The 19839-nt window shown below is 34.6% G+C and overlaps 1 protein-coding gene across 2 annotated transcripts in view; it reads left to right on the top strand.

The window, feature by feature from the left end:
• LOC149564638 (uncharacterized) overlaps nt 1–16258 on the top strand; it is a 48881-nt gene extending 32623 nt beyond the window's left edge. The window contains exons 4-5 of one of the 2 annotated variants that reach the window (XM_089818187.1): nt 14978–15442; nt 15772–16258. The gene's annotated coding sequence lies outside the window, so the exon portion shown is untranslated. The remainder of the gene's footprint in view (nt 1–14977; nt 15443–15771) is intronic. The other variant, XM_089818188.1, reaches the window with a different exon arrangement.
• Nucleotides 16259–19839: the final 3581 nt, after the last annotated feature.

Genomic DNA, 19839 nt, shown 5'->3' with positions numbered 1-19839 from the left:
TGTTCTAGAGTCATTAAAACCAAAAGTTGGCACATTCGTTAGATTGCAGATAGGAGAACAAAAACCTACAAGAAAATCATCAGCGTAGTTGTGTAAGAAATGGGTTGTTCCTTTATTCAATTGCTATGGATTGGCTGACTGACAAACATAACAAAATATATTAAAAACACTCACGAGGACGAGAGAGAGTTGACTTCTTTGGGGAACTCCTTTCATTTGATTTTAGTACTTTGTTCCCATGCAAACAATAACTTCCAATTATGGTCATACATGTAGGAGGGACCTATGCTAGGCTTACATAATTGTACACACACATGAATTGGACGTTTTAAATTGTTCATCTCTCATGCTAAGCATGCAAAGTAAGATCATGAAATGCCTTCAAGATTCCTACTTAATTGTGGACTTCACTTAGTTTTATGATGTGATATGCTGGTAAACACTTGAGGACTTAGACTGTTCATCCAATGGATATCAACTCTTGCACTTCTAAAGATTTGGCATTACAACGTGCAATGAAAATATAGTTTTTGATCTTTAAAGATACACTTCAACTTGAACGTAAGCTTACTACTATTTCTACTTGTAACCAGGAATGAAATGAATCATGGATCACTACACCCACCAAGTACAAGCTTTTAAGAATACACAAATAGTTTTCACATCAATATCTCCTCTTCAATTCCATCAAATGGATGCAAACTAAAGATTAGATTATGTACTTCCACTAGCTCACCTCACAAGGCACTCCTACCATCGGCAAGAGGCTAGTGACCTAGTTTATATTTGAGTCAAACAAGTAAACATTTACAATTCTTTCGTCCAACTAGACTACTTTTAAACAACATGAAATGAAATCCTAAACTAAGTGAGGAAATATGGATCGTCATGCAATAATTCAAATTTGATCATAGCAAATCACCATGTAAGACAACAATGAAAAAGTAGAGCAAATTTGACATTATTATATTAGGAACAATTCTCCAACCTCTCTCTTTTACAAATGAGGGTAGCAATCCTTATTTAGGGAGCTCAAATACAATGAATGATCAAGATTGATTTGAAATCAAGGGTCAAGATTAGTCCACGTAAGCCCTGTTTTATGGTTATGCATTAAATGCTCAACCCATTACAATTAAGCATCACCTTGTGGGCCAATGAAAAAATTACACTGCCTTCATAGGCCAATTAACATCTGGAAAAGGATTGATGACACGTGGACCAATGAGAAGAGATCCCATTGCAGAAGCCACCTCATCACCTTGGGAAATGTGTTCCTTATCTTACAAGGTAAACAACCACTTCTAAATACTTGTAACATTTTAAATAATAATTGCAATAAGACTTGGAAAAATGATCACAAACTTGCCATTTTAACTATCAATAAAAAAAATTTAATGGGGTAATGCAAATTTGAGTGGAAAATATTTGATTTTACGATTTATGCTTTATTTCCATTAATTTAATTTCCCATTGGTTAAAATCGGTGTCATTTGGATAATTTGAATGCAACAATGGATGAATTAATCAATTCATTTTAAAATCAATCTCATATTTTGCAAAATTGAGGTAAATTTAAATCTTGTCTCAATTTAAAACACATTTTCATTTTATTTATTTTATTTTATTTCTATTTTTTGTCATTTTGTTGCTTTTTATATGGATATATCGTTGCAAAATGTGTCATTTTGTTGCTTTTTATATGGATGTATCGTTGCAAAATCGGTGTCATTTGGTTAATTTGAATGTAACAATGGATGAATTAATCAATTCATTTTAAAATCAATCCCATATTTTGCAAAATTGAGGTAAATTTAAATCTTGTCTCAATTTAAAACACATTTTCATTTTATTTATTTTATTTTATTTTATTTCTATTTTTTGTCATTTTGTCGCTTTTTATATGGATATATTGTTGCAAAATGTGTCAATTTCTATACCGATTGACGACGTAAATATTTAATCCTAAATTTTAATTTTAATTCCCCATGCTCATACATTATCTTCCAAGGTTGTTCTGTCTCGAATTTTGGGTCCAATATCATTTAGAAAAAGGGCACATGAATTTGCAAAAAAACTTCTATGCTTAACTTCCACATTCAAGGTTTAAATTTGACTCCTCTTCCACCTCCAGTTGCAATTATAACTCCATTTAATGTTGGCACATCTACTCTTCGGCCTAAATCGTGGGCTAGGACCATCAATGATCTTCATTCTGATGAATTCATTGAGGGTAGATCTTCTAGAAGTAAGGGTAAGCATCTAGCTACGGTTAACTTTGCTCTCATGGCCAACCTTCATAGTATTTATGAGCCTCAAACATATAAAGAGGCAAAAGGTATTGATATCAGACTAGGAACAAGCTATGGATGTAGAATATTAGAGTCTATTGGAGAACAATGCTTGGATTCTCTTTGATCTTCCTCTACGAAAGAAGTTGATTAGTTGCAAATGGGTGTATAAGGTCAAATATCATGCAAATGGTACCTTAGATAAATACAATGCCAGATTAGTTGCTTGAAGGTTTACACAGTGAGAGGGCATTGAATACGAGGGTACTTTTGCTTTTATTGTCAAGATGAGTATTATTCATTTTCTTCTCACCATTGCAACTTAGTTTGGATGGAAATTACATTAAATGGATATTAAGAGACCCTTCCTCAACAATGAGTCATAGGAAGAAGTCTACATGACACAACCTCTTGGTTTCAAGGTTCTAGCAAAGAATGCCAAGTATGTCGACTTAACAAAGCATTATATGGACTCAAATAGGCCCCTTGAGTGTGTTACATCAAGATTGATTTGGACTTGGTTTCCATGGTTTTCAACAATGCCATTCTAATAGTAATTTGTTTATCAAACATTATGGTGATGATACCTATCGAGAAAGGACCGAAGTTGTTAGCAAAGTCTGTTTCTCCTCCTGTTGATGAAACCACTTAGATGCAACTAGTGGGCAATCTCATCTATCTCACTGCCACGAGACATGTTCCAAGTTTTGTTTGAGTTTTGTAGTGAGCCACATTTCACACTCTATGACAACCTCCCAAGGCTAATCATGGGTAGCAACGACATGTATGCTGCGTTATGTGAAGGGCATCTACAATTATGGATTTCTTTACATTAGGAGTCATAATTCTAGACTTAATAGGTTCATAAATTCAGATTGGGCAGATTTGGTTGATGATAAGACATCAACTCGTGGATGTGTTTAGTTTTGGATCTGGTACAGTCACTTGGACTAGCAAGGAGTGTGTAATCTCACTGTCTTCCATGAAAGCAAAGTATCATAAGTTGATAAGGCAGCTTGTGAGACAATTTGGCTTCGTTGGATGCTTGCGGATATGCATTTATCTCTAGTGGGCTTGACTCCCTTTCTCTCTAATAATTATAGAGTTCTCAAACTTGCCAAGAATCTGGTCTTCCATAACGAAACCAAACAGGTGGAAGTTCATTGTCGTTACATTTGACAGTTGGTTGAAGACAAGACAATTCACTTGCAGTATGTTCCCACAATAGATCAGACTGTAGACATTCTCACCAAGCCTCTTGGTTCTTCGTAAAAGCTTGTTAAATTCAAGGAACAACTTGGTGTTGTGTACAAAATGACCATTAAGGGGGATTATTAGAATATTATTATTTTATTACTTTAATGGTCACCTTTGTATATAATGCAGGTTAGATAGAGAAGATCATTTCTATGATCTTCATTGGTTTCTTATTAGAAACTTTTTAAATTTGTACCTCTGTAATACATCAAATAGTTTACCACTTACATTGTGTAATAGTCACCTAGCCATCTTTTCATCATGAGAGGGTAGATTTTGCTTGTGTTTGTGGATTCTCTCAAATTTTCTAGTTTGAACTTAAAAATTTTCACCACTTTAGGAATTTTCCATAACTTTTGGAATTTTTCACAACTTTCCATTGATTGGAATTACGAATTTTAATTTACAACTTTCTTGTCTGCAAGATTTTTTTTATAGCTTTATGGAGATTAAAAGTGGACTTTTTGTTGAATTTGGGAAATTTTCCTTCTGCTTGGGTGGGAATTCACATGGTTTTGAGGATTTTCCTTGTTTTTTCTTGAGTGGATTTGACATTGAATTGAGGATTCTTCTATGCCTTAGGAAAATTCTTCATGTTGGAGTGAGTTCTTGTCAACTTGTGGAATCTCCATACCACAACAATTTCAATGCTTTAAACACTTTTTCACCTCTTCAAGTCATACTTCGTGTTGAAATATAGATTTTCAAAATACTTTTTTTATTGAATTAAGGATTTTCAAACAACAAATTTATTATTGCTCTCCTCTAAACTTTCAAAGTCAATTTTTGATTGTTTCCTCTTGAATTTCCTTCCAAATTGAGATGGACTTCAACTAGGTTTCATGATTTTTTGTGGGCTTAGCCAATTTGCATGTTGCCTTGTGAATTTCTCTTACTTCCTTGGGTGGGCTTCAACATTGATGTGAGGAATTTCCTCCCACTTAGCCCAATTTCAATCACCTTAGGCTGGACAAACTTCATGTAGAGTTGTGGATTTTGCCATATTAAGAGGTTGGACTTGAACATCATATGAATCTTGGACGTGTCACAAGTTAGACTTCATATTGGATTTTGGACAACTCTTAAGTCGGACTTCACATGTTCTACAAGTTAAGATTTGAAGCAGATGTTCTTAAATAGATCAATAGGATAAGGTGATGAAGTGACACCTAATTGTTATTACGATAATATATAGTTTCTATTATTTTTGTTTAGTATTTGATGGTTATCTATTACAATCTTCTGTAAATATTAAAATGTTTCTAATATTTAGTTTTCTGTTTCTAGAATAGAATGTTTCTATTTTTAATGATTGTTTCTTAAGGGAACATCATTCGGTCTCTTGTATAAATTGATCTCTTGATCATTGCTAATAACAAACAAGTATTTTACCAATTACTTCGTAATATGGTGTTAGAGCCAATACTCTGAATTTTTACAAAAATAATTATAATTTCTTGGTTGAAATTTGCTTAAACCCTTAATTTCAAACTTATTTACATTCATATTTGCTTCTAACTCTCCCAGGGTTTTTGTTCTCAAAGATCTAAATTTGCCAACTTTTGGTTCAACCCATTTTTCTCTAGATCCGTTTGTTTTTTCTGCACATTTCTGCCATTTTTTTGTGTTTTTTTGCAGCAAGGCCGTTTTTGTTCAAAACCCTAATTTTTTGTACTAGATCAAACAAATGTTTATAGATTCTTGGTGGGTTTTTTGAGATCTCAGCTGGGTTGTCGTATGTTTTTTTTGGGTGCCTTGATTTTGGAGATAGCCGATCCAAAAACTGACAACATATTCTTTTCGGGTTTTTTGAGCTTTCTTTTGGGTCACCCTTCAAATTTTCTTAGTCTCTACTTTTTGAGGGTTGCATGTACTTGTATGTCTGTTGCATGTACTTGCATGTTGTTTGCATGTGCTGCTTTACCATGCAAAGTCTTTTTGCCTCTTCTGGAGGGTTTTCATAATTTTTTCCTCAAATTGTTTTTTTGAGTTTTCATATTTTTTTCCCAAAAAAATTTCTTATGGGTTTCTATAAATTCTCTTAAAAATTTCTGATTTTGTAATTTGCAAAGTTGTGTGGGATTCCTTTGTGGGTTTGTAATTTTTCCCTCAAAATTTATCTATTGGGTTTTACCCTTTTTCCTAAAAAAATGAAGCTTTGTATTGTCAGGTTTTGATTGATTTTTCACCCCAAAAATCATGTTTGGTTTTTTCGATTTTCTCCTAAAAATCACGACTTTCTGTGGTTTGTTTTGGACCATTATGCTCATCTCCAAAGTTTTGGAGCATTATGCTTATTGCAGAGTTTTGGAGCGATATCCAAAGTACCATCAGTAGTCTTCTCAGCAGACATCCTTTGCTCCAAATTTAGAAGGCTGCTAGAAGAAAAACATTCAATGCAACTATTGCCGCAAGTTTGGGCACATGAAGGTTGAATGTCAGAAGCACTTAGCTGCCTATCTAAGCAATATGGTTCACAACCCACAGTGAATAGTGCGGAGCACCTTGAGCTGACAGAATCTGCCTTTTACATTTTTTGACAGCTTCGTGCTCTGGATAGATTAACCGTCAAGGAAGGGTATTAAGATAATAGATAGTTTTTGTAAATATGAGAATGTTTCTAATATTTAGTTTTCTGTTTCTAGAATAGAATGTTTCTATTCTTAACGATCGTTCAGTCTCTTGTATGTATGGATATCTTGATTACTGTTAATAACAAGTGAATATTTTCCAATTACTTCGTAATAAATTTTTTTCCAATAAAAAAAATCTAGGTTTAAGCAAAACAATCACAACATGGCAAGTTTCTCACTTTCTCATTGGTTGGAGAAGTCATTGTAATATTCTTATTAGGCTATGAATTGGTGCCCTTATGCAATTGGCTATAAATTTGGCAACCCTAACTAGGGTTTACGGGGATCTATCTTGGCCCTTGACCTTCGGTCATTCTTGGCCATTCATTATATTTGAACACCTATAAAAGGCCAAGGCCTTCTCATTTGTAAAGAGGGTTAGAGGGCTAGATTCATTAGATTAGAGGAGAAGAATTAGGGAGCTAGAAGTAGAGTAGGCTAGCTAATTGAGAGACTTGATCAGATTGTTGCTATGATGCTATTAAAGTAATGGATAATTCATTATTGGTTCTTCATGGTGAATTACTTAATGTTGCTTTGAAGTGTTGCATGGTTTCGTCAATATTTCACTTGGATTAGATTTATTTTTATGTTGAAGTAGTTGAATGAAGGCAATTGTGGATTTTAACCTGCTTTACTCAAACAATTTCAGACCATTAGCTTCTTGCTGATGGCAGGAGTGCCTTGTGTGGTGTGTTGAGGATCAAAATCGCTTAACTTTAATTAATATTAACTCGTAAGCCTGTATCCATTTGATGGGATTGAAGTTGAGATGTCAATGTGAAAACTAATTTAGTATTCCTTAGAAGTTTGCATTCGGTGGGTGGAGTTGCAGATTAGGCTGCATCTAGTCGAGTCCAAGTCATCCAGAATTTTTGCATTCATAGTTAGGAGTCAAAGTAGCATAAGTAAAATGGAAGTTGGAAGTTAAAACTATATTTGCATTGCACATTGTGAAGTCAAATCTTTAGTTGTGCAAGCAGTTGATATCCATTGAATGAATAGCATTAAGTTCCCTAAGTGATTACCAAATTCCAACAAATCATTTTATTTCACTGGTTGAGTATCCATGACTAAAAGGTACCTTGAAGTAATTTCATGATCTTATGTTGCAAGCTTAGCATGAGAGATAACCTTATATCAAGAGAGGATTAAATAATTGATGTTTCAATTCGAAATATTGGGTATTTGATTTTACATGTAGTAGTAGAACACAACTCACATCAGTAGGGAGGTGCATCCAAATTGCTATGTCAGATCACTTGGAAAATTGGAGCGATGACAGAGATAACATATTTTGCATCACCTGAACCATTCTTCACTATCTCCTTCACCCTCTTCCATTGCTCTGTCTTAGCCCCAACCCATCATTCATCATAACCATGAGTTGTAGTGCCTCTTGCAACTCGAGCATATTCTCCAAGAGAGTGAAATAGGATGCATACCTTTGTTCATCTGATTTCAAGAAATGCTTCACGAAGATCTTGAAGAGTGCATGTGAAGTGTGGTTGTTGCAGATAACTCCTCTTATCCAATCAATCTTCCCCATGTCCATCACTGCATTGTTCATGGTATGCACATAATATTGAGTCTGTCAAATATACCTATGGTCTGCCTCAATAGGCTTCCTTGCAACTTTGCACACATGTTGCAGCTGTCACCACTTGGAACACGTTTTGTGAACCAACCTCCTCAATAGCCTCCGTAAGGAGCTCAAGTTGAAAATCGACATCTTTATGATGCTTTGAGCAATTAACTGCTGTGAGAAAGTATGACATGTCTACATTCAACCATGATATTGATGAGTGGACAATGACCAATGTCTGTCCACCCATCCATCACTATTGTCCAGGCTGTATCCCGTATGCTTTTATCTGGTGCCATCAAAATATTTATCTTGGCACGGTTGTCATCCAAGATCATGGTCCTCAATTCCTGCTCACTTAGTGGCACATATGATGGTCTCCCCTCGCCACCATTGACATCATCTCCTTATAATAAGAGATTAAGCTACATCAAATGGGATGCCATGGGCTAAGAACTTTCCATTAAATTATCTGTTTGATCCTTCAGTTGCACATTGAACAAATCAGTTATGGGGTTACTTTGAGTCTTGCATTACCCTTGCCCTTTCACGATTCAGGTACAACACTATGAGTGGATGAAGGTCCTAAGAATGACCTTGACATCATTAGTGCTTTCAGATGCAATGTTGAGTAGAAACATGTGGCTGCCCCTGCATCTGCTAAATAGTTTGAACCTGTATCCTACCAGACAAAGTTGTAGGCTTTGCAACTGTACTCTTCAGAAACACCCCAAAGCTTGTTGAACTCAATTTTGTACTTGATTTTCTTAGACTTTTCCGAAAATTTACATTGATCCACACCTTTCCTGTGAATAAAAAGGAAGTATACATTAATTCTTGTGATGCTCACCATACCTTCCCACATTACAAATGTTACATCTGCATTTCCTTGTGCCACCACTTGTTGCTGTTGGGGTTATTCTTGTTGCCAAAACGCTGGGTTGAGTAATCTGTGACAGCTGGTGTACTAGCCATGGGACTAGTTTGGGCTTCCGAATCAGCCCCACGGTCACTCTCTTCAACCTCATGCTTAGGTTCATATTATGATTGACACGTGCCTTGAGACTGAGTCTTCATCTCATCCTCACTCATATTATAACTATGAGAGCTCATTGTGATGACATTGCATTTCACAAAATGAAAATAAATTCAATGAGCACCTTCTTTCAACTTTAAAAATAAAATAAAATAAAAAGGTTTAAAATTTATTTAATTTTAATTATTGATTTTAACGAATTCTAAGTTCTAAAATAAAAACTGAAAATTTATGAATCTTAAGGGACGATTCTTCATTTTTTGCCTCAATATTCATCATAATTTTGATTTGGAAAATGAAACAACAAAAATGAAAAGAACAATAACATGGAAAGGACAAAAATGAAAAAAAACATATAACATTAGAACAACAAAAAGAAAAAAAACATTTAACATTCTTTAAAAATAAAATTCAGGAAATAAAACTAAAAGAATTACAAAACCCTACCTTGTGCTTGATTTAATCTCTTCAAGGAAGTTGTACAATCTTCCTCTTATTCTTCTTGCTCCTTTATCACTTGTAGTCACTTCTCTCACTATAATCACTCTCCTCATTCTCTTGTATCTGCTGTTGCAAACAGCAAGAAATGCAGTTTTGAGTGAAGATAGAGGGTGCTTTGTAGGTTTGTAGTGTAAAACGTCAGAAAGCTAATGACTTGTTATATTCTTCTCATTTCCATACATGAGAAGAATTCCTGCCAAACTTGTTAAATAAAGATAAGTATTAAAGAGTGTATAAACGAGAGTGTGGCTATTGAGAGGGCTTTATCATTGCAAGAATAGGCAGAAATGAAGCAGATAGTTGAAGACACTTGCCGAAGGATTACCAAAAGGGTGTTGGAAGAAGGAAACCAAGCTGGTGTTCCCGAAGGTGAAGAAGCCCAAGGAGAACAGTATGGTAGGGAAGAATACCACTAGAAGTACGGTAGACAACGCCATAGTTATGAGTATGACCAACGACATAATTAATATGTACTTACACATTTGACAACACATGATTATACCCAACAAAATTAAATATGCAATTTCCTCTGAAATCTCCATACCCATGATAAGCATTTTAGGAATTTTCACACCCACTACATGTTTTGTTACATGTCACATAAACAATTGCATCCAAAAGCCCTGTTCATACCCAAGTTTACCTTTTAGTAAATGAAAATACAAGTGCAATATGGTATTTTGAACCTATAGCAAGTTGAACTATACATGCTGTTACTCATGCAATTTTAAGTGTAGTTGTGTCTAAAACCCTCGATTTCGCCTAAACTCTTGTTTTCCCCTTGTAACAGGAGCTTTTTGTTCCAATTACATAAACTTTTATAAGTTGAACTACGCTTACACCTTCACCTGCAGTGTACTCCCAAATTTCCAGATTGCAACCATGGCCCATAAAAAGCAACTTTTTCATCTCAAACCTTGTTTACAGCCTTGTTTGCACACATGATTTACCAAATTTCAAAATCAAAGTATGAACATCATAGAGAATGATATAGAACTAATGTCAACACATTCTGACGTTATGGTGTTTTGGTCCTTTCATACTAGTGCTACAGGTGCTCATCTAAAGTCAGAAGACCCAACCATCATGCTTGAGATAAAGGCAGAATTCAAGTTTCATAAATACTAGAACACTTCCAAGATTGATTCGAAGCAGGTGGTAGTAGATCAATAAGAGGGGTCTTGAACTATTTTCAGTCATGGGTTAAAATAAAGATCAATGATTTGATTCCATCAAATGCAAAGGTCAAGATGCAACTTTCATGCAGATGTTCTAACCCATAAGCAGATTGAAAGATACCAAACACTTGGCAATCTGGTGACAGGAAGACCTCGTTGACAGAGGTTGTGTCTTGTTAGACACTTAGTTTCAATCATGCATTGCATTTTGTAGTTTAGTTTTGACAAGTTACATGCAAAACATAAATTTTCAGTCATGCATTTTGTAGTTAAGTTTTGAAATGCAAAGGTCAAGATGCAACTTTCATGCAGATGTTCTAATCCATAAGCAGATTGAAAGATACCAAACACTTGGCAATCTGGTGAAAGGAAGACCTCGTTGACAGAGGTTGTGTCTTGTTAGACACTTAGTTTCAATCATGCATTGCATTTTGTAGTTTAGTTTTGACAAGTTACATGCAAAACATAAATTTTCAGTCATGCATTTTGTAGTTAAGTTTTGACAAGTTACATGAAAAACATAAAATTGCAATAACATCCATGGTAACACCATATGTAAAGAAAAAAATTGCAATTTCATGTACTCTCATTACATACATGTAGTCACATTGCATAGGAGTGAAATGTTGAATGAGTCAATAACAAGTAGTTAGCTTTCCATCACTTCTCCTAGCCTCTCTTCTATAAATACAAGAGGCCACATTTTAAATAAACATCTTTATGTATTGCAAGTAAATTCTACTAGATTTGTGCAAGATACAAACTTTGCTTTTATTTGCGCAAGCTAATTTCAACGTAAATAAAAGAGCAAGCGTTTTCAATGTTTGTGTTGGAAGAACTTGTTATTATATCATTGTTGTGCTTGTAAGTCACAATAGTGGTATTATCATGAGTTATTGAGTTATTTGTATAGTGATAAGGTAAAGTTCAAATCCGATTTTGTAGAGACTTTGTGCTGTAGTTTTCAAACTGAGTTACATAGAAATGAATGCATAGTCTTTGGGCTATGATTCTTTGTGATATTTGAGTTCAGAAAGAAAGTTCTACATTTAGAATTCTTTGTGTGAATCATATTGCTGCTTATGTATATTCGTTACTTAATAGTTTATCAGTATGCTTAAAAACAAATCTTATGGTTAATTATAATATAATTGGAATTATTGCTTCAACTAGTGCTTAAAAGTGAGTTGATGAAGGTCAGTGCATATTTATAAAAGTGGAAATCCGTTTTGAAGAAAGAGGAAGTCATACACGCAACATCCGATCTTAGATTAGTTTGAAATTCTTGTCAAGTCTGAGTTGATTCAACAGTAATAAGGTTGTCTCCCCTTAGTTCAGAGGAAAGATTATTTCTCACATATTGTGTCTAATACTTCATTTTATAAGTTGTTTGTCTACGACTACTTACAAAATATTTAGCCAACATGTCTTTTTCTCCTATTTAGACTTATTATTTTTAATTAAATAACTACAAACAATATAAAATCTCAGGATAAACATGAAAACTAACTCCATCGGTATTACTAAACATAGCAACCAACTCTGTTGATGCTCATCACCGACTTACTAAAAATAGTAAGCATAGGAGAGAATATCTGAAAATGCTCCAGAAAAGGGTGTTATGCTCAGTATACCATCTGAACAAATTGGCAATATTAAGATACCACATTGATTCTGCTAGCACCAACCTAGAAAACCAACACTAGCACCTGTACAAGAGGACAAGAAAATGAGGAATTACATGATCCCAAGTTCATGCCACTTCTGATTTTCACCTTTATGTCCCCAGACTTGAATCTGGAAAATGCATTTTTGATCTGCTGATTAATTCTGATTATGATTTCTTCAATCCAATCTCTGACTGATGTAATTATGAAACTGTACTTCTGACAAATTCCTCCTTCCTCGCTGCTACTTTCCCATGATTCTCTTTTTGTTTGAACTGCACTTGATGTCTGGAGAATTCACATCTGTTAGAGCATACTTTCACACTTCTAATGGAGGCTGATTTTGCCCTATTTAGCTGGATAAGTTCGCCTGTCTTAATACCTTCTTTCCTTACACCTGCTTTGAATTTGCTCAAGGTTCTGATTTGAATCATCTTCTAGATCTGGAACTCACACTTCTTATTTGAAATCACCCTCATCTTCTGTTCATCTGCTCTGATTTTCACTTGTTATTGTTTTGGAGTTGAATTGAATGATGCTTGAAGTGAAGTCCTTGACCCTATACATGGTAATTGTTATGAAAAGGTGCAACCCAATCACCTCCTTGGAATGGTTTTAATATTAAACTTGTATTTGATAGGGCCAACCTCTGCCATTCTTTTATATTTTAAAATTTGTCTCTTGTTTGAGTTCGGAAATCCTCATTTTAGGTGGAAATAGAAATGCCTAGGTGAATTTGAGAGTTTCAGCTGGAAATGGGGAAGAAAAGTCAAGTTAGGTGGAATTAGAAAGAAACTTGATTTTAAGGTGGAAATGGTGAAGGAAAACTTGATTTTGAAGAATTCAAAGGACTTTTCATTTTTATTTGGAATTCTTTTTGATTTTTTCATTTTCAGCTAAGGATTTCTTGGAATTTTAATGTTTTTTCCTTTTCAAGTTTGAAATTTTTACTTCTCCTAATTTGCTAAAACTTGATTTCTCATTTTCACTAAACATTTTATAAGCTCCATTCCCAATTTTGACAACATCAGTTCCAATTTAGACAACATTTCACAACCTTCTTGCAACTTTTACACTTAATGAAACTTTATAACTTCACCTTCTATTCCTAACCTTGACTTAACTTTTTCATCTCTAAACCAATAATTGTCATGTTAACATATGTACGGAATTGAAGGGGTCATGGAGCTAGAGGTGAACTTCCTAGAGAAAATCTTCCTCAACTTAAGTTTTGCAATTGACATTCAATCCTTGGAAAATTTTCTTCATTTGACAGCTATTCTTTAATAATCAAGAGACCAGTTAACCCGAAAATCGTTGCCAATCTAAGGACACTAAGCTAGATGAAGGATATCACGCTGCAGAGAAGTTCAAGTTCCAAGTTTACAAAAGATCAAATCATGGCAATGAGAGAATTTCTAGGAATGAAGATGGAGATAATTTGAGAAGATGAAGCAATTTGGGAACATGCCTTCACATTTGAAACCTTGATAATGTTGAGTATCAAGAGATATGTTTTTCATCGCGAAGAATTGATCAAGTCTAAAAGATAAGTATGCTAAGGTGGCGTTTAGTTGTTTTCTACCAATCATAAAAAGCTAGAAGCCAATTCAACCATATGAACCAAGTGTACAATTTTCTCATTGGTTCTCAAAAGCATTGTAATTTTCTTTTTAGCCCACAAGTGGCGCCTCAATGCAATTGGTTGATAGGGTGGCAATCCCAATTAGGGTTTGTAGGGATAAATCTTGGCCTTTGATGTTGACCCTTTACTGTCATTGAGAATCTACAAAAGGTTGGAGAAGCTAGGTAGTAGTAGTAGTAGAGTAGGAGAGGATACTCAACGAAATTGTTGCAATAATACTATCAAAGTAATTGATGATTCATTGTTGATGTTGATTTGAAGGATTGCATGGTTTCTTCAATTCCCCACTTAGATTAGATTTCATTTCATGTTAAGTAGAACGAGAGATTGATGGATGTTAGATATTGTTGAATGGTGATTAGTGGTGAAGCTAGTGTCCATATGTTTTGTTTCTTGCTGATTGTAATTAATATTGTAAGGCTAGTTTGGGCCTAGATTGCAACTGTTTAACTTCTATTGGAGATGTTCATTAGGTTGCACCTTCATAGGGTATTTGGATGAGCATTGACAATGTGAAAATCATTTCTACATCCGTAGAAAATAGCACCCTTTTATGTCTAGTTGATTTGGCAAAGCAAGGATTGGTTAGAGGCTCACCTTATCATCATCATTATCCTACATTCTTAGAGTTAGGTAGAATTTCTAAACCCTTGTCCTTGTTTTATTTGGTTGGAAGTAATTGAACAACTTGAAGTGGTTTATATCCATTGAACAAACAGTGTAAGCCCCTTTCTGATAACCAGCATATCACATCATTAAATTTGAGAGAGTCCATGATTAGGAAGGAAGCTGCTTGTTGTATCATTTGATCACACATTCTGGATACATTGTTTAAACTTTAGCACATGAGCATCCTTATTCAAGAGAGTTGGAGAACAAGTGTAGATAGCCTTGTGAGAAGAGAATCCCTTAGTGAAGCTTGGAGAAAGCCAAATGAAGCATGAAGGATGGACATTAATAGACTTTGAAGTGGCACATACGAAATTTGTAGCCATAGCAGAACTGAAAAAATAATAAGACGATATGCCTGCTGCAAAAACATAACCTTTAACTTCCAAGCCATTCCTTAAATAACGTACAACAAATGCATAGAATTAACTTCTTATGATTGTATTGTTCTTAAGATGAGTATTACATTTTGAGTCTGCCAAAGTATTGAGCATCTTTCCTTCCTTTTGAAACAGGGCTGCTGCTGGTCTCAGTGCCTGGCATCAATGGCAGTTTGCATAAATATGGGTGAAAACTCAGCAGCGATTCTTCAAGCAGTGTGAACTGATATCTATGGTTTAATGTGAAAAACCACTCACAAAATGTCTTAATATGGTGGCTTCGGTTGATACATGCTTATGGATGAGTATTTGATCGGTTGTGGAAAGGCTGATGTAGATTCATGGATTTGCAGCAGGTCAAGTAAACAAGCATCTAGAGCTTTGCCAGGATCTGGCTCAGTCATGTCTACAAGTATTGTGTGTTATGCACCTGAAGAAGATTACTTAATAACCAACTTATGTTTGATCAGCCATTTTTAAGACAAAAAATATACTTGCCAATTTCAAGATGAAGTAAAACATTTTAATAGAACTGTTTTAACCTGGGGAATTGATTGGCAGAATGATTTTCTTGCAACAAGAATCCTATTTTTACAGCAGGCAAGTCATGTAATTTTTCCCTTTCTCTTTTCTTTTTATCGCTTTCTCTGATGGGTAGCTTCTATAAATATTTTAAAATAATTTATTTTTACATACATATTGCGACTTTGTACTCACCCTTTGAACAGCCGCTAGTTACAGAACGTGATGCGTTTTTCTGATGGTGGTGGAAGACATCACTAGAAAAATATTTTTATATTACATCATGCACAAGTTCTTATATTCATTTCCCTAATTTTCGTAAGCTTTTTTGGACATTCCTTTTAATCAAGCCATTACAGAAAAGCTCTTTTCACTGTATTTTAATGATGTATAAATTGCTTTTGCAGCACCGTCTTGAACACAAAGAAGCTCCACCAATGCACAGCTGTGGCGCACAATTAAGTGGAAACTACAAAAACTAAAGCAATGCCAATCTTTCTTTGATAATGATAGAACACAGATGCTCCATCAATGCACTTTTGTGGTGATAAAGCGATATCTTGGTCTTTGGCTGTCAGCTGTAGTATTTTTACTGTTACATTTTGAAGGCCAGATGATTCCAAGCAATTCTATTGGAGCAGCTATTCACGTGGATTCATTTAAATGGCTGAGTTTTAAAGGAGGAATTCCTATAAAACTCTTATTTAGCAATTCACAAGGATTCATCAGTGGGTGAATTTTGAAGTAAAAGAGCCATAAACGCTTATTTAGTATCTTCACCATCACATTTTGAAGGTTGGATATGTCCAATCAATTTCTACTGGAACAGAACTTGCTATATTGTGACAATATTATTATTTTAATTGCCATTCAAAATGATTACAATTTCCGATCTGCAAGTAGTGCCACTTACTGGTGTAATTGAGTTGGACAGAACTAACAACTGGAATCTTTGTGAAAAATCTTATAACAGGTAATGGAAGTTACGTCATTCCAAGAACTCCCTTGCTTTAAGCTGATTCCGGTTCATCAGTATTGGTCAAAGCAGAAAAGCTAGAGGATTTGTGTGGTGGCGTTTTCTTGCTAATGTCAACACTCTGAACATCTATATCATAACTTGGTGCATGCTAAATGGTCTTGCATTTGTTTGCCTTCAGAAACATTTTATTTTATTTAAATACTAAAATGTATTCACATATGAAGACAGAATCAAACACGCATTAGAATTCAATTGTGCCATAAAAAAATCTGTTATTTAATCATTAATATGTATTCAAACAACCATCAATTCTTATTAATTTAACCATCGGTTTTGCATTGTTGCCTAGGACTGTCGTTTGTGTTAATAGCTCACATTTTTTAGCAATGTTGATAACTATGTAGTTATTGCATTACGAGCAAATTTATGGTTCATTTAGGATTTTATTTGTTGGATCTGCCAAGTACCAGACATGAAGTGCACTTTAATTTGTCAGTGTGTGATCATCGCAGGGTGCCAAAATGTGAGACGTGTGCCTGAATCTACCATGGCAACTCATTTCCAACACTTATAATTGGTTGTTTGGAGTTTATTACAATTTGTTTGTGGCACTAGCCATTGACATCTCAATAATTGGATTAGCACATGGCCCAATGGAGTGTATGTGGCAAATTGCTCACAACAGTCGGATAGGCCCTTGATATGCGGCTTTCTGTCATGTCCCCACTTTGGAGGCAATTTGATTTAATTAATTTAATTAATTAGGTTATCCAAAATAATGAATATTTTATGAGGATGATTAATTAATTATTTTAATTAAATAAATAAGTGGTATTAAGTTAATTATTTATAAAGTTATCAAATAAATAAATATTAAAAGGTAACTTTACATTTAATTAATTTAATAAAGTGACTTGAATTATAAAATATTTTATAAAGTCACTTAATAGATAAAATAAAATAATGTTCTAGAAGCTTTTGGAAAAAGTGGAGAAAAAAAAAAAAATAGGCACCCCGAGCTTCATTCTAGTCATCCAGTTTATTTTTCTCTCGACATCAAATTGTGATTCAATCACGTAGTCTATTGTGGAGCCAAGTGGTTTCAAATAGTCAGTTGATTTTTGGGAACAAAAACTCTTTTGGATTTGCATAACTGAGGAAGTGAAATATCTTTTGAAGGATTGCACATTTGGAGGTGATACTTCAGTCACTTCAGCTAGGGCATCATTGGGCCTAAGGCCATTTTTCAGCATTTCAGCATTTCAGGAGGCATTTTTAGCAGAATCGAGTAGCTTCGAAAAAAACAATTTGAAAAAGTAGTTCAAAAAAGTGGATCCGAAAAAGTAGTTCGAAAAAAAAGCGGATCTGAAAAAAGCAGTTCAAAAAGTAAAACGAAAAAAGCAAATCCAGAAAAAGCAAGTGGAAAAAGCAGAGCGGAAAAAAGCAAAGCAAAAGGGGCAGCATTGAAGAAAATTATTACAGCCCTTTATAATCAGGGTCTTCACTTCTCATTTGACATATTTACTGAGAAATGTAGGTTTTCAGCTCAGTACCAAATATAGCTTCAACACTTAACTATTTCACATTGTACTTGTCTTTGTTTGCCATTTGACATTATTGATATCAAAGGAAGGCTAGGATTTTACAATTGAAAGAGCGTTGTAATTTTTAGAATATCTATATTGCAAACCTAGAGTTGATGATCAGCTTATTAGTTTGCATTCCAATTGTTTGACAAAATATCAATTGGCTGTAAGTTCTCTTTTGGGCATAAATAATGTTATAATTTTGCATGCTAAGTGTTTATATTAATGACACTTGGTTGTAAGTGCATTAATGCCATCTGTTAGTGAACAAATTGTCCTTCGAGAGAATATGTGCAAATTTGACCTTCAATGCCCAAGTGGAAGGACAAGCTAACACCAACAGTTGGATAGGTTATCATGGGATTGATAACCTTCCTCTAAATTTTTATCGGGTACAACTCCTTGTATATGATATTCAATGAATCGAATGTGGATGCTTTTAAGCAGAAAGCACAAAAGAATATCAAACATCTACTTGTAAATACAGCGTAGATGCGAGAAACACTAAACAACTACAAGAAATTAAATGGTAAATGACGCAAAGTCCATTCACGTTGACATGCTACAAAAGACGGAATCAAGAAACACATTATCCATCTTCTTAAGAAAGTGTAGAAATGAAGATATGGAGATATAACAGCATATTTCAAAGAAAACCAAAGTGACACAAAGATCACAATTAGTGGAAAGTAGATTGCTCAAACTCAAAGTTTTGACAAACAATTAACTCTCAAGTCTCCCTCCTCTGAAAGCATAAAATGCATCACTATTACAATCACCATTAATAAAATTTTGAGGTTTTCTTTGCATTTTAAACAAAATACAACTCTCTTGACACGCAGTTCAGAAAGAAAAGAAAGAAAACCTTGTCTTTGCTTCTCATGACCTGCTCAAGAAAATGGACTAATGCTAGAAACAATTTGGAAGATTTCCCTTTTGGCTGTAGCACAAAGTCTACGGTCTCAGAGAGAAAAATCTATGTAACCCCCCTGGCTCAACTCTTCTGTTCTGCAGCATCAAAGTCTCCAGCACCGAAAGAAGTGGAACCCCTGCTCTTTCTGTTGCTGGCTTATTTATTATCTTTTCATCTCCCATGAAACCTTTTTAGTTTCCACAATTGAATCTTGAAACCATTTCTCTTCACCTTCCTTGATAGATTTTCTTTGATTTTTATGACATTTAGCTTTTAAAGGTTTTTCACTAAATCAAATGTAATCTTAGCATATTTGGACAAGTGGCAAATGAATAAATCAGTACAATAATAATAATAAAATTTGTTGCTGGGTGGATTTGTTTTGACAGTCAAATGGGTCTCGGTGCGGGGGCCATAACTAATTATTCCACCGTTGGATTTTTTTTCGTTTTCGAATATGTTGGTGAGATCCTAATTCCGCACAAGTTGACCGGAGCGATTGAAAAAATTATGTCTGAGTCGAAAGTTATTGAAGACTGAGTGGAGGTATATAAAACTGCCAGAATAATCGAACCCTTTGAACCTGTTTGAACCATTCGAACTCATTTGAACTTGTGGGATGAACTCTTCTGAATTTGTGATTGCACTGTTGGATCTTCTTCATTTTTGGATACGCTGGTGCTAGACTAGTCATTTATGTTCTCACCAGAGCGATTTGTGAAATTATGTCCGGGTGAAAAGTTACAAGTCACTGTTTATCAGTATACAAAATTGTGATTTTGAATTGTCATGCCATCGAACCTGTTGAACCATCGAACTTGACATTTGAACCTGATCTCTAAATCACTTTGAACCTTTTTGAACTTTTGAACCAAGCCACTGAATCATACATGTGAACCTCTCAGAATAGATAATTAAACCTGTATGAGCAAATTGAACTATTTTGAAACACTTTGAACGACTTCGAACTTCAGTTCAAAGTGGTTCAAAACTCTGC

This window comes from Cupressus sempervirens, chromosome 3 (genome assembly GCF_028749045.1).
Source record: "Cupressus sempervirens isolate cs-2001-9-10 chromosome 3, ASM2874904v1, whole genome shotgun sequence".
Lineage (NCBI taxonomy): Eukaryota > Viridiplantae > Streptophyta > Pinopsida > Cupressales > Cupressaceae > Cupressus > Cupressus sempervirens.
This window is presented reverse-complemented; position numbering and strand designations above follow the sequence as displayed.